Consider the following 18,617-nt stretch of genomic DNA (forward strand, 5'->3'; position numbering starts at 1 on the left):
AAAATAATATTTTATTCTATTCTTTAGAATTAATTAAACGATTGATTTTACTTCCTAGGATTAAAATAGTATTTTATTCCTTAAGGACAAAAAAAAGTATTTTACTCCCAAGGAACCAAGAAGAGCATTTTACTCTTTAGGATTAAAATATACATTTTACTCCCTAGGATTAAAATAGTATTTTGTTCCTCAGAGACCAAAAAAAGTATTTTTTTCTTGGGAACAAAAAACAGTATTTTATTCCTTAGGTTTAAAATATACATTTTACTCCCTAGTTTGGAAAACCCATATTTCTGTTTTTTTAAATTAAGTTTTTTTCCTTAGGATATAAAACAGATTTTTTACCTCATCGAAAATTATTAATTAATAATTTTTTTCGAGTAGTTTAGTGTGAAAATTCGTGTTTTCTTGAACTCTTCCTGGATTGTTTTTATTAACAATTCTTTGAAATTGTGAATTTGAAAAATAATTGTTGTATATCAAAAGAGTTTGCCAGGAAAGCAAATTTTTTTTCCCTCATCCTATCGTGTGATTGATTTTGATGAGGTAATTTTCAAAAAAATTTTCTTTATCTTCTTGTGTGCGTATAATCACGAAAATTGTCGTTCACTCATGTGTGAATATTTCTTTTCAAGTGCAGTGACCTCTTTATAATATATTCCTTGATTTTATTCCCCATTTTTCTTTATATCCCTTCTCTCGATATTTAAAATCAACGATCTTTCTCTTTCTCGCTTTAAGATCTCACGAATTTCTAATGTCAGGATTAAAAAGGAAAATTATCCGGAAAAAAATTGAAAAAAAATGTTTTAAAACATAATTTTTTCAAAATTTCTTTTTTATTCTTAATTAAGGATAGGGGGAGGGGGTATTTATTTATGGATAATTATTTTTGATCGGAAAGTTTACGTTCAATTTTTAAATATTGTAAATTATTGGTTAATAAATCAATAAATGAAATATGTAGTGAAATTTTAGTGAGACTTGTTAATTGTAAATAAGTGAATAGAATAAATAATAAAATGTAGTGAGACTTGTTTAATTTATTTATTTATTTATTTATTTTTACTTTCGGGTATGTAAAAGAAAAAAAGTGAAGAAAATAAATAATTAAATTTACTGAAACTGGTGAATTAGAAATAGCGGTGAATAAAGTAGATAATAAATTATAGTGAGACTTTATAAAATTATAAAAAGAAAAAAAAACCGACGAGAGTTATTTTAATTTTTAGAATGAAAAAAAATGAATTTTTCCCAAAATTATAAATTCATTTGACTTTAATTTTGTAATACCCTCGGATATCGTTTATTGAAATTTTTTCTAAATGATAAACTCTACTTTGGAGAATACTTCCTTATTATTCACATTTCTCATTTGATATTATCGACACTTTCGATGATGAGCGGAATTCATTTTATCACTCGATTACACTTTCCGCTTGACTTTTTAAAGTGATATTTTATATACATATACGTTTCTCTTTTATGATTCTTGAAAATAACTGTGAATCGTTTCTTTCTTTCTTTTCTTTTTATTTTTTTTATTATTATCATGAAATAAAAAAAAAAATATATATATATATATATATATATAACCGTCAACTCAATTTGTAAAATATGACGATGAAAAATATATTGAAATTAATCTCAGTTTTCTCTCTGACAATGAAATTCATATTTTTTAAGCTCACAGATAAACATCGTCTCTCATATAACGAGGAATCGATAGTTACGTCCTTCAGAATTTCCCAGGTGGAAATGTCACAATTTTATTCAGCTGCATAATCTCTATTCTATACAATTATATTCTTTTTTTTTTTGAAAGACAGAGAGGAGGGGGAAGGATTTTTTTTCTTGTCTTGTTATTCAAAATCGATGATTTTCTCCTATTTTTAAAGAAGTGGGAAAGAAAATAAAATAGATAATAATGTATTTGATTGTTGTGTGGTGATAAGATTTTTTGAAAGTTATCGATGAAGAAATGACAATGGAAAAGTAATATTGAGGCGAGAAAAAAATTGTATTGTTGAGAGAGAAGTAAAAATTTACAAAAAAAATAATGAAGACAAATTTTGCAAAGGTGTGAAAATAATTTTATAGAGAAAAAATAGAGATTGAAAAAAGTAAATAAAAAACAAAAATAAATAAATAATTCTGTAATTTAAAAATGAATAAAAAAAAGGAAAAAGGAATAAATAAAAAAAATACTGAAGAAAATAATTAACAATTTGTAATAATAATTATATAGAATAAAAAATAATTCTACAGAGAAAAAATAAATAAATCTAGATTGAAAACAATGAAGTAAATAAAAATTCTGAAAATTAAAAATAAGTAAACAAAAAAAATAACAGTAAAGAAAATAATTACTAATTGTTGCAATATTGATAATTTTACAAAAATAGAAAACTAATTTTAAAGAGAAAAAAATAATAAATAATATGGAAAACTATGATTAACGAGTAATTAAAAAATTTCTTATTATTGTTAATCTTCATCACTCTTTTATTGTTATAGGAAAATTGCATATCAACATTCTTTTTCTGATTGCGCACAAAAAATATATGGTATTATCTTGATTAATTCTGACAGAAGCTTTGTTGATTCAATCTAATTGCATTGATATCAAATCAATATAGTATTGATAGACGTGCTGATTAACAATTTATTAAACGTGTCATTACCAACGGAAATGTATATCATAATAATGGCGAATTAGTTTATCCTGGATTAATTATTGGAACGAAGAAATTTATAATAAAAAGGGGGAAAAAATATTGCATAAAAAATTTAGCTAATTTCATTTTCCATTCATAGAGTTTACTTATCTTTTTATTTTATTTATGTAATAAAATAATTAATGTTATTAAAAAGTATTATTTTTAAAAAATATTGTTAAAAAATAATTTCAATATTAAAAAAAAATAATTACCTACTGTTTAAAACTTTGTTTTATTTTTCTTAAGAAAAATTTTGTTAAAATTTTAATCTTTGTAGAATATATTTTTATTAATTGAATTTAGTATTGATTTCAATTTTTATACTGGCAATAATGTTGTAGAGTTAAATATTAACGTTTTCCTTCATTTGTTTCTATGTTTAATTATTGGACACAACGAACTTTGAAAGTGTAATTAGCAGTATCACATTTTTGAATATTTAATTACTTTTTGAAACACTACCACAAAATTAGTGATAATGTTCTTAATAAATATTAAATATACAAAACATGATTTTCATATCTAATAACCTGAGGTTATTTTGTAATTTTAATGTTCATTCATGTAATTAAGAAATTAATAAATGAACATACAAAAGAACGAAATGTGAAATAGTAAAGTGAAATTAAATTTGGAAAATTATTACATGGATGAATTAATAATAAAATAATAATTAATAAAATACTAATTATAATGAAATCCAATTGATAAACTCCAAATTTTTTAAACTAGATAAACTATTTTAAATAGTTTACAAAATAAATGATTGTATAAAATAATGTTTCTTGCCTTAAAAATACTAAATAATAAATAATAATTGAAAAATCTAATTGAAAAATCTAATTGAAAAATCTAATTAATAAAATCTAAATTAATAAAATACTATAATTAATAAAATGATAAGTAATAAAATAAAATTTTTTGTGTAAAAATAGACATTATAAAAATTGGAATAAAATAATATAAATTTCTTAAAATATTGTAGATTAGAAGTAATTAATTGAAAAAAAGTGGAAAAAATGTTTTCAACCTCCTATGGGGAAGGCAAATGTCTATTGGGTAATTTTCCACAGAAAATAGTCAGGTTTCTTATGAATCCTTTTAAGTTTCTTTTTTTATTTTGTTGTTAAGGACACAAAATACTTTTTTTATTATTACGTCTTGGTTGTTGACAATAACTTTTTTCTATACTGAAAAAATTCCTTCTTTGTATTTTTTTTTACATTTAAAATTTATTTCTTTATCGAAAATTTAATTAAATATTCATTTAGTGTTTGTATTTTATTTATTATATTTTATTTATTGTAATTTATTTATTGTATTTAATTTTTGTTTTGTTTTTTTCTTTCTTTTCTTTCTTTTCTTTATTATATTTATTTTATTTATTTTCTCCAGTTTCTTTATTTTATTTATTTTATTTATTTTCCGCATTATATTCATTTTCTTAATTTTAAGGAAAATAATCAAATGAAGACAAAATAAAATTTAAAAAAATAAAGTGAACTTGATACAAGAAAATTAAAAACTATCTTTTCCTACCTTTAAAAGATAGTTTTTTGGTTTGAAATTTTATCCTGAATGTAAACAGTGAAACAATTATTTTTTTCTATCTCCTTTAAAAAACTAATTTCATTAAAATTTTTGAGAGAAAAACTGCGGGTAGTAAAAGTGAAAAAAAAGAAATAATCCATATAACTTCTATCCTATCTCTGGGTTCTCTAGCAACTATCGATTTATCTTTATTGACATTCGAGATAAAATATATAATATTGTAAAATGAGAAACGAGTTTTCAAAATTTGTGGAGAACTTGAGAAAACTTTTAGGCTAATAAATATTATAGTAAAGGGTCGTAAAATTTTCTAACTAGACCCTGACTAATATGTATCTAAAAGAGAAAGGTTCTCCCAAAGTGCTTTTGATCGGAACATTATTTTTTCATCTTCATTTAATATTCTTTACTCAATGAATAAATTAATTTATTAAGAAATTTTAATTTTACGGGGTTTTTTTTTTTGTTTTGTTATTTTTTGAGAAAATTATTTCATAACAAGAGTGTCCCTATCGATTTTTTTGTATTTTAATTTCATTCTACTTACTCATTTAATTTTCATTTATTTCTAAATAAAATTAATAAAATAAATAAAACATTAATTAATTAAAGTCAAATTAAAGTACGTTAAATTAAAATATAATTAAATTACATTAAATTAAATTAAAATAAACTGAATTTACTTAAAATTAAATTAAATCCAAATCAAATGAAAAAAAATTTAATGAAATTAAATTTCGATTGAATTAAATTAAGTTTAAATTGAATGGCATACGGAGGGTAAATTTAAATTCAATTGAAATAAAATCAAAAAATTTATTTCCCTTTAGAGATATTTTATCTAAAACAATATCAATAATGGATTTCAAAAATCTTTTGTTATTGAAAAATCGTTCAAGTTTCAATTTTTTATTTCCAATTATAGTCTTTTATCGATTATTCCGCGACAAATTCGCAGCAGATTACGAATTGTCGTGATGTGTGTGTGTGTGTTTAATTTTTTTCTTCAATTCGTTCGAATTCGTTTATAAAGCACGTTGACTTTTAATCTCTGCGGAGAATCAATTTACTTTGGATTAAAGGCTTTGCGCACTTTATGTCTCTTCGAAAATAAAAAAAAAAAATTTTCCTTCGTTCAATTCATCCACTCAATCAATTTAATAATTCAAAATTTTCAAATTTTACAAAATTCAACAATAAATAATGCGGTGAATAAATAAATTGCGTTTTACTTATAACATTATTTTTCCATCATAGATTCATTTTAGATTCATTATAGATTTATTGGGGAATAATTACAGATTCATTATACATAAGAAACAATGATAAATTATAGAGAGATTTGAAGATAACTTAATTGGATAATTAATTAAATTTTCCGTTTTTTTCCTGGGTGTCAAAAAACTAATCGAATAATTTCAAGGAAAATATGTATTGACATCTTCTTTCTGTGATGTGAATTCGATTTGATTGAATTGAGTAATTTCGTGACAGTTTGTGGATAAGGTTGTAACATTTCGTTATATATATATGTATATACATATACATATTTGTTATACGTATTGTAGTGGTATGCATATATGGTTGAAATTACAGTGTGATGTAGTGCGAATAATATCTAGTGGTATGCTCGTTAATGAGCTGACTGCTATCCATATATATTAAACACACATGTATCCATGTATGTGTATACGTATATTATATATGTATTATATATGTATAATATACATATACATATATATACAATGTCCAGCCTGAGATTTGATGTGGAACACCTGATGCTGAGCGAATTCTATTTTGCGTGACATAATATTCATAAAGTTCATATATGGATAATAGCTTTACGAATATGTCAAGAAATCTCCAGTTAATGTCCAATTCTGTTATCAATTTATTGTTTACTTGCCTCTGCACTATGACAAATTTTAACTATATGGATATATACATAAAATATTTAGAAAATTTCCTAGCATGAAAATTTTAATTCTTAATTTTTTCGTTTCAAATGATTAGGATAATTAATTATACAAATTTTGTAAATTATCTTCAATAAATAATAATAACTTTTTTAAAAATTTATAATCATAATAATAATAATAATACGTAACAATAATATTTATTCTACTTTTAAATATTATTATAGTAATAAATATTAGTAATGTAATTAATTATATACAATTCGGAGATTATGCTTCTAGTTAATTGTGAAATTATAATTATAGTTCAAATTAAAAATTCCATTACTCAATCATTTTACGGTATCAAAAAAATTATTTATAAAGTTTCTAAATGTGAAATTCAAGTTTTTTATGTTTATCGCAATCAGTTATTTATGAAAACATTTTTAATGGGGAATATGTCGTTGATTCGAACGTTAAAAACTTGTGGATTATTGAAATGAATAAAATTTATGATCGACAATTAATTACTTACATTAATAATTGATTTTATATATTTAACGAAGCATTAAATTAAAAATCAAGTGGTATAAACATTTTTGGACAGACGTCAGTTAGTTTTCAAACACACAATTGAAAATTAAGTAGTACAAACAATTTTAGTCAGACGTTAGTTAGTTTTTAAAAACATAATTGAAAATTAAGTAGTGCAAACAATTTTAGTCAGACGCAACCTAGAAACCTGGAAAACCTGGAAATGTCAGGGAATTTTATAAACCTTGAAAAAACCTGGAAAAGTCAGGGAATTTTGATCGGAATCCTGGAAAATTATTGTCTTCTAAAGTTATTGTGCTTATTCTTGAAATCTAATTTTACTTAAATATTTCAAAATTAATTCAATTTTAAAAGAGTTGCGTTTACAATTTTCATAAATAGGTGGACATAATTCAATTATTTTCATGAAGAATAATATTTTTTACCAGGAATTCAATTATTTTCATATATGGTTTTCAATTATTTTCATAAATAATAAAAATCATCGCAGAATTTCAATTATTTTTAATACAATTTTAATGGAATTTCTCGAAAAATGTAATTATTTTTAAAAATTTTATTATAATTCATCAAAAAAAAAATTCAATTATTTTAAAAAGCCTTCCTATAATTTATATATTATTTTCAAAAATTTTAATGAAATTCTTTTTAATAATTCAATTTTTTTTCAAAATAATTTTAATAAAATTCTTCGTAGAATTAAATTAATTTCAATAATTTATCAAAATTCAATTACTTTTAGTATCTACGTCTTTCAATAAAATTTCACAAATGAATTCAATTATTTAAAAAGCAATATATCATTAAAATTCGTCTCAAGAATTCAATTATTTTCAAAAGTAATAAAATTCTTCACAGAAATTCAATTATGGTCAAAAGTTTGAAAAAAAATTCTTGTCAAAATTTCAATTATCTTTATAAATAATAAAATTATTCTTCAAAATTCAAATATTTTCAAAAAATTTAATAAAATTCTTGGAAAAATTTCAATTATTTTCAAAAACTTTTCTCAATTCAATCAAATTTTGTTTTACAGAGTTTCAATTATTTTTAATGCAATTTTAATCTAATTTCTCGAAAATGGGAATTATTTTTAAAAATTTTATTAAAATTCGTCAAAAGAATTATAATTTTTTTAAAATTTTGTTGATAATTTTCTTTATGAGAGTTCAATTTTAAGAAACATTCATTTATTCAATAAATTATTTATTTTTGTATTTGAATAATTGAATTCTCGTAGAATTTTCTAATAAAAATTGATTGAAATAAGAATTTCAGTTACAATTTTAGATAATAATTGAATATTACACTCTAAATTTTCATTAGTAAAAATGCTTTCTAATTTGAATTAGTGACTGACTTTTTGCTTTTGAATTAGCAAATTTTACCAATAAATAGTCGTTTCTACTAATTTAATGGTAAAATTTACTAATTCAAAAGCAAAAAGTCTGTCACTAATTCCAAAATAGTAAACATTTTTAGTAATTTAAATTTAAAGAGAAAGTATTATAGCGTGAATTTTTAGAAATAATTTAATTTTGAAAAGGTTTCAAATTATAATCTCTGAAGGTTTGAATTTTTCATACTTTTAACTGAAAATTGCGTAGATTTAATTTTTTTTAAAGTTTAATGGAACTTTTTTGAAATTATTTGTAGTTTTTATTTTCTAATATATATTTAATTGAAGAATTTCCGAATAATCGATGAAATTTCGTAAAATTGAATTTTAAACAAAAGGATTTGAAAATTTTCAAAGAAATTTTTCAAAAATTATTAAAAATGAATGAATAATTAATTTAAAGAAGAATTTTAGTTAAAAATTCTAGAAAATAATTGAATTGAAATGAGAATAATTTATAATTTATAAAACATAGAGATATCGATTGCTCCGAGTCGAAGACTCGGAGTGATCGATATCTTCATGTTTTATAACAATTTTTTGAAAATTGTTTAATTTCAAAAAGGTTTGAATTTGAATCTTTTGAAGAATTTTAATTCCTATCGAAAAATAATAATTAAATATTTATTTAAAAAAGAAGCTGTAGAACATTTTTCTCAGTAATAATAATTTTTAAACTGATTGAGAATATTCTTTAGAGTCAAGAAGTAAGAATTTTGTCTGGAATTCAATTTTGTCAGGGAAAAACAAAATTAAATTTTTGTTGGCAACAAATGTAGTTTTAAAAACCTGGAAAAGTTCCGTTTTTTAACCTGGAAAACCTGGAAAAGTCAGGGAATTGGAAATGAGCAAAAGCATTGGCAACCCTGTAAACGTTTTTGAATATTAAGTAATACAAACGATTTCAGTCAGACGTCAGTTAGTTGTTAAGTAATTTAAGTAGATTTTTGTGGTTTTTCTGAGATTGAATTTTAATAATGAATGAAAATAAATACAAGTTATAATATTCATAAAACGAAAATATTAATGAGAAAACAAAGTATTTATAAAATTAATAAAAAATTTCAACTTTAACTTTACAGCGGTTTTAATATTATTACTCTTAGGAATATTATTATAAGTATCATTATTATTATTATAATTTATAACATTATTAATTACTATTATTATTATTTTTACATTGAAACTTGTAAAACACATATTTCACACAAACATTAGTTTTTGAAACTATAATAATAAACCTGGATTTTGCTCCAAACTTTCTAGAATTCGGTTCGTCATTATTACTTTCATTGTAAGGGGAATTGAATTTTTTTCTTCATTACAAACATGGCAAAAAAAAAAAAATGGTGAAGCGTTTTTCAAGTGCTTTATAAACACTCGACAGCCACCTTCCAACAACAGCACTTGAAAAAAAAAACGAAAGAGAAGCATTTGTTCTGGGCACACGGTGAATGAAAGCTTTTTGGATGCAGAATTTTTAAACTAGATAAACTCTTCAGTTTTTTTTTCTCTCATTCTTCTTTTTTTTCTACTGTTTTTGAAATTAAGCAAAACGGAAGAGTTTGCAAACAGTACCCTCATAATAGAGGACTAAATGTTTTGAAAATGAGGAAAATAATAGAAAGGAAAAATTTAAAATTACTCTTTTAAATAAATGTTTTTTTTCTTTTTAATTATTTTGAGTAATTTTGATATATATATATATAAAATAATTTTGAAATTGTGGGTAAAAAGGGTAAGAAGCTTATAAATATGGTAAATTATGTTAATGGACGTGGAAAATTCCGACGTTAGTCAGGCAACATAGTTTCTAGATTTCCAGTAGAGAAATCCTTTTTAGTCAGACGCGTAGGAAATATTCTCTCAACTGAAATAATTAATGTTGAAATTAATAATTTGTTTATAAAATAATAAAATAGTAATTAGCAAATAGAGAGGAAGTTAGGATAAATATTGATGAATAATACGAAATATGATAATTATATTAACAGTAATAATATAATTTATTTTTTTATTTCTCTAATATTAAGAAGAATACCATTTTCTTGAAAGTATCAAATTGATGACAAAAATTTGAATCAATTTTTGATTTGATCCACATTTTTGGTAACAATTCATTGCAGTTTGATACTTTTAAGTTAACTATGAAAAAAAAATTATAAAAATATTACTGATAATAATAATAATATTAATAATAATACTAATAATAATAATAATAATAATAATAAAAATAAATAAATAATTAACAATAAATAAATTAAAATAATAAAACAGAAAAATGACATTTTCCATGAATAGTTGTACTCGAGATGTGAAATCATGGCGATAATTAGCGCTTCACATGAGAGCGAAAGTATAGTCGTTGTGTGTTGAAAGTTCGAATGGAATGGAATCGTAATTAAACAATTCGCGACGACTCCTTAATTTCCTACGGATGTGACGATTGTCTGTGTGAAACTTGTGTCCCGCACGATTTCCTTCCTTTGATTTCAATTAAGAACACCTCTCGCAATTCATTTACTTGCCGAAGAGAGGGTAGAGGTTGGCATACACACAAAATTTGACCCAGTCTCTTTCTCTCTATCTCTCTCCCTCTTCTCTAATCCTGTCAAGATTATCGATTCGTACCAATTTTGATTAGCCAAATTGAACCCTCATTCGTGGTCATTATTTTTCCATTTAACAGCCCTCTATAACTATATATATGTGTGTGTATAAAAATTACCCCATGAAAAAGTATGTCATTCAATTTTAATTAAAAATAATTTTTTTTTATTTGTTTTTTCTCAATTAGATAATAGATTGAGAATAGAGAAGTTGGAATTTATATTTTTTGGGGGAACTTTGTCAGATGTGATAAAGTAAATTATTGTGAGATTAATTAGTTTTTTCTTGTTTTTTGTAATAGTCAGACATCGAGGTTGGTATTTCTATTTTTAAACTAAAATTTAAGATGTCTGAATATTTCGTAATTTATTTTCGCAATTTTTGTAAGATTTTGAAACATAATTTTTATAAGTAGTAAAATTTGGGTTTAGTCAGACAGGCCATAACTTTAGTTTTCGTCATTTTTTAGTCACGAATGTTTATAGTCGAATAAAACTTTAAACTTTTTGTATTTTTTTATTACCAATTGTGTTAACTGTTAAATTTGTTTATTAGTAGTAAAAACCATTTTTACTTCGACAAAAAGCTTCTAAATTCAGTTATTTGTAAACTAGTAGTAAACGTAATTTTTGGTCAGACGGGACGTTTACTCGTGATTTTTCTATTAGTATAGTAAAAACCATTTTTAGTTGAACAGAAAATGTTTAAAATTGATTTTGTCGTAAACTAGTAGAAAAAATCATCGTTGGTCAGACGGAACGTTTACTCACTATTTGTATATCAGTAGTAAAACCCAACCTTAGTCAGACGAAAAATATTTCGAATCAACGAATTTAGCTTCTCCAGGGAGAATAGTAAGTTAGTAACATAGTGACTAAATTCAATGTTTAAAAATTTTTAAAAATTCTTGTCAAAATTTCAATCATTTTCAAAAGTTTTTTAAAATTCAATGATTTTCAATATCTACTATTTCAATAAAATTTTCCAAAAGAATTCCATTATTAAAAAAAATTTGAATATAATTCTACGCAAACATTCAATTATTTTCATTAAAAATAAAAATTTTTACAGGAATTCAATTATTTACAAATTTTTTTTATAAATTTCTTTGCAATAAATAAATTTTTTCATAAATAATAATTTTTTTACAGGGATTCAATTATTTTTATAAATAATAAAATTCTTTTAGGAATTCAATTATTTTCATAAATAATAAAACTTATGCAGAATTTCAATTATTTTTAATGCAATTTTAATCGAATTCCTCGAAAAATGTAATTATTCTTAAAAATTTTATTAAAATTCGTCCAAAGAATTTAATGATTTAAAAAATTTGTTGATAACATTTTTTATGAGAATTTAATTTCATGAAACATGAAATTAATAAATTATTTTTTTTGTATTTAAATAATTAAATTCTCGTAGAATTTACTAATGAAAATGGTTTTAAAAATGAATTTCAGTTAAAATTTTAGATTATAATTAAATATTAAAAGCATTATAACGTGGATTTTTAGAAATAGTTAAATTTTGAAAAAGTTTTAAACTAAAATCATTGAAATTCTTAATTTTTCATATTTTTAACAAAAAATTCTGTAGAATTTATTCTTTTTGAAAGTTAAATAGGATTTTTATTGAAATTATTTCAAGTTTTTATTTTTTAATATATATTTAATTGCAGAATTTTCGAGTAATTGAAATTTTGTAAAATTGAATTGTATACGAATAAATTTGAAAATTCTCAGAGAACTTTTTTAAAAATTATTAGAAATAATGGATTTATTAAAGAATTTTAATTAAAAGCACTAAAAAAATTTAATTATAGAGAAGTTACAAATTATTGCAGAAATTCAATTATTTCCAAGAGTAATAAAATTCTTCTTAAGGATTTAATTATTTTTACTAATAATAAAACTCATCGCAGTGTTTCAATTATTTTTCATACAATTATAATTGAATTCCTTGAAAAAAGTAATTATGTTCATGCAAGTTTTAATAAAATTCGACAAAAGAATTCAATTATTTAAAAATTTGATAATAAAATTCTTTATGAGAATTCAAATTTGAGAAACATTCAATTATTCAATAAATTATTTACTTTTGCATTTAAATAATTAAATTCTTGTAGAATTTTCCAATAAAAATTGATTTTCATTTCATAAAAATGAATTTCAGTTAAAATTTTAGATTATAATTGAATATTAAAAGCAATATAGCGTGGATTTTTAGAAATAATTGAATTTTGAAATTAATTTTTTTAGAAAAGTTTAATTGAATTTTCTTCTATATTATTTGAAGTTTTTATTTTTTAATATGCATTTAATTAAAGAATTTAGGAACAATTGAAATTTGTTGAAATTGAATATTGTTAACAAATGGATTCGAAAATTGCCAAAGAACTTTTTCGAAAACTATTAAAAATAATTGATATAAAGTAAAATTGTAGTTAAAAATTTTTGAAAATAATAATTGAATTGAAATAATGAAAATAATTTTGAAGAAGTATAATATTTTTATAATACCTATAAAATAATTATTTTATTACTTGGTCATCTTTAATTATTATAAAATATGAAGAAATCGATGACTCCGTGTCGAAGACTCGGAGTTATCGATATCTTCATGTTTTATAGTTAGGAAAAAATTTAACGAACTAAAATTTCATTCATTGTAAAAAATAATACCAAAATTGATTATTTTAATCTTTTTTGGTGTTAATTTAATCTGCAACACTTTTTAATACCTCACGATTTACTGTGAGTGAAAGACATTCTTGGTCAGACGAGATGTTTATATCGCAATATATCTATCAGTAGTAAAGGTCAATTGCAGACAGACATATTCTAGTCGTTTCACTAACAGTAGGTAAAGGAAATTACAATCAGACAATTAATTTGGAAATCACGTAAATCTGCTTACAGTGATAGAAATCAATTTTAGTCAGACAGTGTGTTTAAATAGCTTTTCATTGTTGATGCCAGTAGAAAGAATCAATTTTCGTCAGACAATTTATAATTTTGATACATTTTTTTCTTTAAAGCAAATTGGCACAGACAAATTTTCTAGAAATTCGTTTTTCAGTAGTAAAAATTGAATACAGTCAGACATATTATTTTCTCAAGTTTTAGTAAAAGTAGTGAATATTAGCTTTAGTCTAACAAATTTCTTTCAATATTTTTTAAGTTTAGTAAAAAGTAGTAAAAAGTGGTTTTAGTCAGACAAGTTTATTTCAATTTCCAGTAGTACAACTCGGATACAGTCAGACACATTAGTTTGTCAATTTTCAATAAATGTATATGGGATAAGTATCAGTCAGACAAGTTTTTTCCCGAATTCTTCTAAATTTTTTCCACCAGTAGTAGAAGATGGTTTTAGTCAGACAACAAGTATTTAATTTTTAAGTAGCACGAGTCAAATACAGCTCAGAACATAATATTTCCTTTAGTTTCAAGGAAAAATAGTTTATGTAAATTTTAGTCGTAACAAATTCTTTTTCGAACTATTTTTGATAATTAGTAAAGTTTCCACTGAAGTAGTAAAAATCAGCTTGTAGTCAGACAAGTGCAAGTGATTAGTTGATTGTAGTAAAAAAATTCTAAAACAGTCAGACATATTTTTATTTTGTCTAGTTTCTTTAATAGTTGTCAAAAAGTACGCAAAAGTTAGACAGTTTTACAAATTTTATAAAGCTAATTTTCTCCCAGTAGTAGAAGTCAATTTTAGTCAGACACAAACTTTGGAATTTATTCTAATTTGCTTACGAGTAGAAAAGACAATTTCAGATCAGACATTTTCCTTGTAATTTCTCTGAACTTTCTTAACAGTAGTAAAAGACAATTTTAGTCAGACTGAATGTTATAATTCTGAACGTTTATAATTGGATTGCCAGTAGTAAAAGGAAATTCCAGTCAGACATGTGTGTGACTCTCTTATTAAACCTTCTAGAACTAGAATATATTTTTTGGAAATGATATAAAGTTCTTTAAACAAAAAATAATGTTTTTTGAAACAAAATTAAGAATTTTGAACTAAAATTATGTTTTTTCTTTTATATTATATTCTTTCTTTTACTTTTGCTACAATACAGTGAAATGTTTAATGTTTAATTTTTTTTAAATATTAATTTTTTTTTTTAATGAATCGAAATTATTGCCAAAATGCATTTTGAGATTACATTGAAACGTTTCTTGACCGAGAATGCTAAATCTCCTGAGAATTGAGTGGCTTCAATTCTATGAATCAAATTATTATCGACGTTTCCAGTAGCCGCAACGGAAATGTAGTTGACCATGGTTTAATTTTCTTTGAGGTAATTCTATTCCACACCTCAAGTTTTGATCAGAAATGGGAACGCTATCCACTATACCTTTATCATTATAATTTCATATCTTGGTAACTAAGTAGAATCTTAGTTTAGATATTCGCTTCTCTGAAATTAAGGTCCTAAGACATATATCTCTCCTTATATACATATAGTTATTCAAATCCCTTTAATCAATTTTTTTTTCTGGTTTCTATCAATTCCTTTTTTTTTACCCAATCATCTCTCTTGATTTACATAATTTTTTATTTTATATTATGAGAATCAAGTCATGATTCTGATTTTTTTCAAGTTGTCTCAGTGTATGATTAAAAAAAAAGAAAGAAAAAAAAGGAAAAAGTCTCCAAACAAGAGCGAGTTTTTAGTGGAAAACTTTTAATCTCAAAACTCTCGGGGAAAATTTCATTACTTTTCTCTCTCCGTCAAGTTATGAAAATACGGAGTATGAATAGTTTCGAGATTGGAATATACATGGATTATAAATTTTACTATCGATCATGTAACTTCCATTTTTCATTTCCTCCCACTAAACTTTTTGTATTTCGCAATTTTCAATCCAATATTATTCGTTATATTGCTTTTACGTTTTTACATTCCGTTTTTCTCGTTTCTCTAATTTTTATTCACTTTTAATCTTTTTTTTTGTTTTTTTATTTTTATTTATTTTTTGGTTTTAGTTTTGTTTTTTGGAGGTTTTTATTTGACGATTCTTTTATTTTTTTTTGTTTTTTAGTTTTACTGATATTCTATTTTTAGTATTTTTATTTATTTTTTTCTTTTATATTTATTTTTTGTGTGTATAAACTGTATCTATTTTTTTCGCAAAAGTTGAAGATATAATTGAAAATATATACTTTTTTCGAAATATTCTTCTTCGGGAGAATTTTTCTGCAACTTTTTATTTTTTTTTTAGAAAAATTCGTTACTTACTTTTACTTTCTCTATTCTTTTCTTCGTTTTTTTTAATTTCTAATTCAGCAAAAAAGTTAAGAAAATACTAAAAAAGGACTAACGTCCTTTCTTATTATTTTCTTAACTATTTTTTATTTTGATCTATTTCTCAAGTTCTCTCTCCTTTTTATTTTGACTACTACTTCTAATTTTTTTATTTTAATTTTTTCCTTACTTTATGTTTCTGTTTTTTTTTTTAGTTTTTATTTATTTTTATTATTATTTAACCTTAATTTTTGTTTGCACAACCAAAACTATGCATTTTTCGAGACTTCTTTTTTTGGGAGAAAATTTTTTTCTAATTTTTTATTTTTCTTTATTTTTTTACTTTTTATTTTTATTCTTATTATTTCACGTTTATTTCTATTTGCATAAATTATAATAAAGTATGTAAATATTTTCTACAAAGATAATCAAAAATATGCATTTTGCAAAAATTCGTCTTTGAGGGAATTTTTTATTGTAACTTTTTATTTTTTCAAATTTCTTATTCCTTTGTCCTTTTTTTCATTTCTTTCTCGACTCTCAAATTTTTTAATACCTTGTTAGTCTTTTTTTATGTTTCTTTATTTTTTTATTATTATTTCTTAATTCTTTGTCATTTTTATACAAATTTTATTCAAAGATAATCTGAAATATGCATTTTCAAAAAATTCGTTTTTGGGGGAATTTTTTATTGTAACTTTTTTTCTAAATAACATATTCCTTTGTCGTTTTTTTCATTTCTTTTTCGACTCTCTAATTTTTTATTCCTTGTTAGTCTTTATTATGTTTCTTTATTTTTTATTATTATTTCTTAATTCTTTGTTATTACTTTATTTTTTTTTTATTTTTCCATTCTTTATTCTTTTTCACAATTTTTTCTTCACTGTTGGGCCTGTTTTATTAGTTTCTTAAAAGTATTTTTGATATTTCTTTTTTGATTCTCTAATTTTTTAATCCGTTATTCTTTTTTTGTTTCTTAATTTTTTTATTGTAATTTTTACAATAATTTTTTTAATTTTTTGTTATTACTTTACTTTTTTTATTTTTGTTATTATTTTCCCTTTATTTATGTTTGAAAAATTTTGTCAATTTTATACAATTTTTTTTTCAAAGATAATCCAAAATATGCATTTTCAAAAAATTCGTTTTTTGGGGGGAATTTTTTATTGTAACTTTTTATTTTTTTAAATTTCTTATTCCTTTGTCGATTTTTCACTTCTTTTTTGACTCTCCAATTTTTTAATCCTTGTTAGTCACTTTTTTATGTTTCTCTATTTTTTTATTATTATTTCTTAATTCTTTGTCATTACTTTATTTTTTATTAGTTTTTTAAAACTAATTTTGATACATCTTTTTTGATTCTCTAATTTTTTATTCCGTTATTCTTTTTTTGTTTCTTAATTTTTTTTTATTAAGTTTATTAATTTTTTTTTTATTACTTTACTTTTTTTATTTTTGTTATTATTTTCCCTTTATTTCTGTTTGAAAAATTTTGTCATTTTTATACAAATTTTTTGATATTTCTTTTTTCATTCCCTAATTTTTTATTCCTTTATTCTTTTTTTGTTTCTTAATTTTTTTATTGTATATTAAATTTTTGTTATTATTTTACTTTTTATTTTTGCAATTATTTTCCCTTTATTTCTGTTTGAAAATTTTTTTGTCAATTTCAGAAAAAATCTCTTTTTGCGAATATTTTCGCCAACATTTTATTTTTTTTTTAAATATTTTTTTTTTATTTATTTTTTATTGGATACAATTTATCAGAGTTAAATAAAGAAGAGAGTATTTAAAGAATAATGATTTAGTTTTCACGAGTATACGCCAAGTTTATGTATAGAACATACATATATACACGCATTCAGGAAATGTGTGCTGTGGTTTTGGGTCGAATTATTTGGCAGATAAACCTTATCAATTGCAGTTCCCACGAGATTTTGAGATCAAAGGAATGTAACGGAATAAAGGCCAATTGGTAAATTCAATTTCTGAGTGATGCTGGAAAATCCGAAGCAAGAAACATGGACCATTCGAGTGAGTCTATATGGTCAGACGTCGATGCCTAGATCTATATATATATATATATATATACAATATATGTATACATATCAACCTCTTTACTGTATCGGTAGTAAATATTTGTTTGAAAACTAATTTGCTTCCTGTTCGTATTATCAACCACGAACATGGCCTTTCGAGTCTCAATTTATATTACAGCCTCATCGTATCAGTTTTCTTCCTTTTTTTTCTTCTTCTTCTTCCACTGCTTCCACTTCTTTTTAATATGATCTTATCAACAAATTCTCGTGAGAGCTCATCATATATAAATGATTGAATCTTCTTTTCGAATAAACTAAATATATACTTTTAAATTACTGGTAAAAAAAATTGGATTTTTTCCTGCAGGAAAAACTTTGATAATTTTCAGAGTGAAATTCTTGGTGTAAATTAAGATTTTTTTCTAAGTTAATTTAATATGAAATAAAAGTATTTTGTTGAGCGTAGAAAAATATTTTTGGTACAATCAACTTTTAATTAAAGATTTTCGAACGTTCAAAAGATATTTTTTCACTTAATTTGTATTTAGAAAAAACATTTCGTATATTAGAAAATTGTTTTTTTTTAAT

The 18,617-nt window shown here is 22.5% G+C and overlaps 1 protein-coding gene across 5 annotated transcripts in view; it reads left to right on the forward strand.

Moving 5' to 3' along the window:
• The window catches only part of LOC122508486 (BAI1-associated protein 3), a 152,464-nt gene that overhangs the window by 43,952 nt on the left and 89,895 nt on the right, over positions 1–18,617 (forward strand). The gene's annotated exons all lie outside the window — the stretch shown is intronic.

Source organism: Leptopilina heterotoma, unplaced genomic scaffold, assembly GCF_015476425.1.
Source record: "Leptopilina heterotoma isolate Lh14 unplaced genomic scaffold, ASM1547642v1 Lhet_54, whole genome shotgun sequence".
In the NCBI taxonomy this organism is placed as follows: domain Eukaryota; kingdom Metazoa; phylum Arthropoda; class Insecta; order Hymenoptera; family Figitidae; genus Leptopilina; species Leptopilina heterotoma.